Source organism: Arachis duranensis, chromosome 6 (genome assembly GCF_000817695.3).
Source record: "Arachis duranensis cultivar V14167 chromosome 6, aradu.V14167.gnm2.J7QH, whole genome shotgun sequence".
Taxonomy (NCBI): domain Eukaryota; kingdom Viridiplantae; phylum Streptophyta; class Magnoliopsida; order Fabales; family Fabaceae; genus Arachis; species Arachis duranensis.
In genome coordinates, this window is record NC_029777.3 from 20,382,842 (window position 1) to 20,389,617 (window position 6,776).

The 6,776-nt window shown below is 36.6% G+C and overlaps 1 non-coding gene across 1 annotated transcript; it reads right to left on the reverse strand.

Moving 5' to 3' along the window:
* Positions 1-5,995: 5,995 nt before the first annotated feature.
* On the reverse strand, positions 5,996-6,099 carry LOC127740334 (small nucleolar RNA R71). The gene has a single exon (XR_008001013.1). It is a non-coding gene; the product is annotated as a small nucleolar RNA R71 (small nucleolar RNA).
* Positions 6,100-6,776: the final 677 nt, after the last annotated feature.

Below are 6,776 nucleotides of genomic sequence, written 5' to 3' on the forward strand. Positions count from 1 at the left end.
ACTTTTAGTTTAAGTCCTTAAGTTGGACATTGGGAGGCTTCTTGTCAAGGTGGCTTATGCTTGTATTCATCCTTGAACCTCCAAAAGTGCTTGTCCTTCAATCGATTGTCAAAAGTTCCAACCTTCGTCATTAAGCTTTGGTGAGGTTCCTTCCAAGACGTGAGCTCCCGAGAATGACTATCACAGGATAATCCAGGATCCCATATCTTGTCCTCGCACCCATCTTCTCATTGATTGTCTTGACTTTGTTCGGGCGACGAGAAAACAGAATTCTCATGGAAGCACCAAACTACTCTCCTAGACCCATTTAATTTAGCATTACACCAATCCATGCTCTCTAAATTCGAGCTTCCCACCGTAATGAGCCTGGATTTAGAACGCCAACCACTAAACATCCTCCTCTTTCGCTTAACTCCACAAAGTGCCCTAAGTTGGCCATCCGTTTCGAGCAAACCATACTCAAGTGGGATAATAAAGCTGAGAGTTAGGAGTTTTACCCACTTAAGCGAAGGATTGGATGACGAACTAGATGGAGAAGTTCCCAAAGATCGTGATAAAGCATGCTCTACTCCCATCCATCCTCTTCTAGAGGTTTCCACCACTTGGCGAGGTTCTTCAAGTTCCTTCTCATGCCAAGCCTCCTTAGGTTCATCTTCTTATTCACCAATTTCTTCTATTTCTTCCTCATCACTCTCATCGTAGATAGGAGGTCTAGTGAAGTCTACCTCAACATCAAGTCTAAGCAATTTGGGGAAGGACTCTTCAAACTCAAAAAGATCATATGTTGATTCGGAATCATCATAGGTAGGAGAGTTTGTTGCTTGGAACATTTCTTCCAGTTCTTCACTCGCACTAGGCCTTGGAGGTTGTATGTCCTTCTCAACCTTGCTTTCCAATCTACTGGGGAAAGGTTCAACAGGTTTGTCAAGGGAATTGATCAAGGTGGGCAAAAAATCACTAGTGATGGAATCCACTTCTCGATCAATTTCCTTTAACTCATTATCTACTCCCGCAACATTGCTCTTCTCTTTGACATTCCCTCCACACTCCTTGGGAGAGGGTTCCTCAACTCGAGATTCCTTTATGTACTCAACATATCCTAAACATCTGCCCACTACTTCCTTTTGTTCGCTAATTTCCATCTTCTCCTCTTGTTGCGCTTCCTGCTTCAATTCTCCTTCCTCACCATGGAGTTCCATGTTCATATCCTCACTGAGCTCCTTGGTTGTTTCTCCACACTCAACAATGGGAGTGCTTATGGCGCATGAGCTTAGGTGAGATGTTAGGTGACCCACGGCTTCTACTATGCCGGCCACCCTTACTCTTAACTCCTTGAACTTGGTTTCATCCTCCTCTTGTCGCCTTAAAATACGAGATTCAAGGTCTCTCAGTTCTAACATGAAGGCTTCATCAGGAGATGGTGTTGGGAGAGAAAATTCATCGGTTAGGGGAAGATTGTTGTAATCGGAAGGTGGTTCATATTGGTGAAGTTCTTGAGGTGGTGTATGTGGAATTTGTGGTTCTTGAGAGTATTGGTATTGGGATGGTGGTTGCTCTACATGTGATTCTAATGGTGGTTGATATGGTGTGTATAAGTTATGGTCATATGAAGTTGAATGGTAGTATGAGGCTTGTGAGTATGACGTGTGGCTATATTGAGGATATTGTTCGTAGGCATACAGTGGTGGTTCTTGAAAGTCACAAGGGTATTCACCATAGCCAGTGGATTGACATGCATAATAGAATGGCTCTTCTTCACAGTGCATTGGTGGAGGTTGTTGCCATGAAGGTTGATCAAATGTCTGAGGCTCCTCCCACCTTTGATCTCCAATTCCTTGATGCACATCCTCATTGAAGCTTTCATTTCCTACAACATAGTTTGAGCAACACTCATAGCCAAAGTGAGAATTCATAGTGAAATAGAAAATAAAAACAAAGAGCAATAAGAAATATTATAACCGGAGTATTTGGACTCCGGGTCGTCTCCCTAGGAAACAATGGAGTGCATGCGTATTGGCTATGAAGGGGATAAAAGGGGGTTTTGGTTGGTGATCGGACAAGGAATTTAAATGTGCAAGGAAAGTAAACCAAGCAAACAAATTAAAGAAGCAATTGAAGAGGAGAGACATTCATGGCATTGAATTGAGATCATAGGCTTTCTATCCTAGTCATGCAATGATTAACTTGCCTTATTTAGTTAACTCACACATCGGGAGAATGTCAAACAAGACCAATTAATCATATCACAATTATAAACAAGAATTTATCTCATTACGTCATCTCCAATGATTAGGGAGAAAGTCTAACGAGACTAGCTAATCTCAATCCAAAAGTCCTAACCAACTTACTAATTAAATTAGCAAAAGATTAGCGTTAATGGAAACAATACTAGCTAACAACTCTAGACTACCAACATAGGTTGGGTTTTCATGACTCAAGATTGCCTAATTACTCTTTCTAAGCCAAGAATGCTCAAAATCTACTCTAAGACCCAACCAAGCATTTTATCACACACTTGGTGGGTAATAAAGAAAAGCTTAGTAAAAGTGCAAGAAATATAAATCTACCAACTATCAATTGCAAGAAAGGTAAAACTCACAACTTAATCATCAACAAAAAGAAACATTAACAACAAATTGCATTAAAAGAAATCCAAATTCAACATGAGTGCATGAATGTAAAGGAGAGCATAAAAGTAAAATTGACATTACAAACTAAAGGCATGAAAGTGTAGAAGCAAGAATTCATAGAAGAATTAAGATGGAAACATGAAATTAAACATGGATCTCTGAGAAATTAAGCTAATCCGATCCTAATTCTAGAGAGAAGAGGGAGCTTCTCTCTCTAGAAACTAACCTACATGATGTTATATCTACCACTAATTGCCCCCCTTTGCTTGGACTTCAATTCTGCATGAAATACACTCAGAAACAAGTTAGATTTGGGCCTGGGCAGCTTAGAAATTGCCCCCAATGTTTTTGCCATTAAGTGGGCCATGTAAGAGTATCGGCGCGTGCGCGGCATGTCCGTGTGCGCGTCGATGGCAAATTCCCAATCCGCGCGTAAGCGGCGTGTACGCGTGCGCGTCCTTGTGAGAAGCCACTTTTTGCGCGTGCGCGCCTTGTACGCGTGCGCGTCCATTGGTGCATTCCATATCTTTGTTTCTTCATGCATTCTCCACTTTGCATGCTTTTCTCCTCATTTCTTCCATCCAATACTTGCCTTATGAACCTAAAATTACTTAACAAACACATCAAGGCATCGAATGGGATTAAAGTGAATTAAAATCACCAATTTAAGGCCTAAAAAGCATGTTTTTACATTTTAGCACAATTCAAGGGAGAAGTACAAACCATGCTATTTCATTGAATAAATGTGGGAAAAAGTGGATAAATCCCCCAAAATAAGGACAAAATAAACCACGAAATCGGGGTTTATCATTGCTTCATACCAACAATCTCTGTGGGATCGACCCTTACTCACGTAAGGTTTATTACTTGGACGACCCAGTACACTTGCTGGTTAGTGATGTGTGGTTGTGAAGAAAGTGCTGAGTTATAAATGCGCATACCAAGTTGAATGCCATTGTTAGAGATTACAATTTCGTGCACCAAGATTTTGGCGTCGTTGCCGGGGATTGTTGAGTTTGGACAACTAACGGTTCATCTTGTTGCTCAGATTAGGTAATTTTCTTTTTGTTTTATTTTCAAAAAAATTTTCAAAAATCTTTCAAAAAAATTTTTACTTCTATTTTCGAAAATTATTCAAAATTTTTAAGAATGAATTCTAGAGTTTCATGGTAACATGTTGAAGCCAGGCTGGCTGTAAAGCCATATCCAAATTCTTTTGGATTGAGGCTTCCACTTGTCAACATAAAAGGCATGTATATAGAGTTGGATGAAGTATCAACTGTTGCATGCCTGATTTATATCCTAAAGATGGCTGGCTATTAAGCCATGTCCAACTCCTGGATTGGAGTTTTATGCTAACATTGAAAGATTCTTGGAATTCTTATTAAAAATTTTGAATTTCTTATTTTCTTTTTCCTATATATTTTTCGAAAAAAATTAAAAGAAAATACAAAAAAATTCATAAAATCATAAAAACCAAAAATATTTTGTGATTCTTATTTGAGTCTTGTGTCATGTTTTAAGTTTGGTGTCAATTGCATATTCATCTTGTTCTTGCATTTTTCGAAAATTCATGCATTTATAGTGTTCTTTATGACCTTCAAGTTGTTCTTGATAAATTTTCTTGTTTGATCTACATATTCTCTTGTTTTGTGTTGTATGGTATTTTTCATGTGCATTTTTGCATTCATAATGTCTAAACATGAAAGATTTCTAAGTTTGGTGTCTTGCATGTTTTCTTTTCATTAAATATTTTTCAAAAAATAAATTCTTGATGTTCATCATGACCTTCAAAGTGTTCTTGGTGTTCATCTTAACATTTATAATGTTCTTGCATGCATCATTGGTTTTGATCCAAAATTTTCCTGTTTTGGGTCATTTTTGTGTTTTTCTCTCTCATCTTTAAAAATTTTAAAAAATAAAACAAATATTTTCTCATAAATTTCAAAAATTTGAGTTGACTTAGTCAAAAATTTTTAAAACTTAGCTATTTCTTATAAGTCAAGTCAAATTTTCAATTTTAAAAATCCTATCTTTTCAAAACTTTTTCAAAAATCAAATCTTTTTCATTTTTTTTTATTATTTTTGAAACTTTTAAAATTTATTCTCAAAATCTTTTTCTTATCTTTATTTCAAAATTTTGAAAACTTTACTAACAATTAATGTGATAGATTCAAAAATTTGAAGGTTGTTACTTTCTTGTTAAGAAAGGTTCAATCTTTAAATTCTAGAGTCATATCTTTTAGTTTCTTGTTAGTCAAGTAATCAATTTTAATTTTAAAAATCAAACCTTTCAAAATATCTTTTTCAATCATATCTTTTTAAAATATCTTTTTCAAAAAAAATTTGATTTCAAAATATCTTTTCTAACTTCTTATCTTTTCAAAATTGATTTTCAAACCTTTTCCAACTAACTAATTAACTTTTTGTTTGTTTCTTATCTTTTTTCAAAACCACCAAACTACTTTTTCCTCTCTAATTTTCGAAAATTCCTTCCTCTTTTTCAAAATTCTTTTAATTAACTAATTGTTTCAAATTTTAATTTTAATTTTAATTCTTCTCTTAATTTTCGAAAATCACTAACCCTTTTTCAAAATTTATTTTTGAATTTCTCCCTCTCTCATCTTCTTCTATTTATTTATTTATTTATTTATTTATTTACTAACACTTCTCTTCCACTCATGAATTAGAACCCACTCTTTTCCCCCTTGTGTTTGGATTCTTACCTTTTCACTTCTTCTATTCCTTCTTTCTTCTACTAACATAAAGGAATCTCTATACTGTGACATAGAGGATTCCTCTTCCTTTTCTGTTCTCTTCTTTTTCATATGATCAGGAACAAGGAAAAAGGCATTCTTGTTGAAGCTAACCCTGAACCTGAAATGACTCTGAAGAGGAAACTAAGAGAAGCTAAATTACAACAAGTCAGAGACAACCTTGCTGAAATTTTTGAACAAGAAAAGGATATGGCAGCCGAACCCAACAACAATAATGCAAGGAGGATGCTTGGTGATTATACTACACCTACTTCCAAATTTGATGGAAGAAGCATCTCAATCCCTGCCATTAGAGCAAATAATTTTGAGCTGAAACCTCAACTAGTTGCTCTAATGCAACAGAACTGCAAATTCTATGGACTTCCATCAGAAGATCCCTATCAGTTTTTAACTGAGTTCTTACAGATCTGTGAGACTGTTAAGACTAATGGAGTAGATCATGAAGTCTACAGGCTCATGCTTTTCCCTTTTGCTGTAAGAGACAGAGCTAGAACATGGTTGGACTCACAACCTAAAGATAGCCTGGACTCCTGGGATAAGTTGGTCACGATCTTCTTGGCTAAGTTCTTTCCTCCTCAAAAGCTGAGCAAGCTTAGAGTGGATGTTCATACCTTCAAGCAAAAAGATGGTGAATCCCTCTATGAAGCTTGGGAAAGATACAAGCAGATGACCAAAAAGTGTCCTTCTGACATGTTTTCAGAGTGGACCATGTTAGATATATTATATTATGGTCTATCTGAGTTCTTTAAGATGTCACTGGACCATTCTACAGGTAGATCCATTCACCTAAAGAAAACGCCTGCAGAAGTTCAGGAACTTATTGAAATGGTTGCAAATAACCAATTCATGTACACTTCTCTGAGGAATCCTGTGAGTAATGGGACACCTCAGAGGAAGGGAGTTCTTGAAATTGATGTTCTGAATGCCATACTGGCTCAGTACAAAATTTTGACTCAGCAAGTCAACATGATTTCTCAAAGTCTGAATGGATGGCAAAATACATCGAACAGTACTAAAGAAGCATTTCTGAAGAAGAAGCTTATGATTCTGAGAACCCTGCAATAGCAGAGGTGAATTACATGGGTAAAGCCTTTGGCAACACCTATAACCCCTCATGGAAAAATCATCCGAATTTCTCATGGAAGGATCAACAAAAGCCTCAACAAGGCTTTAATAATGGTGGAAGAAACAGGTTTAGCAATAGCAAGCCTTTTCCATCATCTTCTCAGCAACAGACAGAGAATTCTGAGCAGAGTACCTCTAGCTTAGCAAATATAGTCTCTGATCTGTCTAAGGCCACTTTAAGTTTCATGAGTGAAACAAGGTCATCCATCAGAAATTTGGAGGCACAAGTGGGCCAACTGAGTAA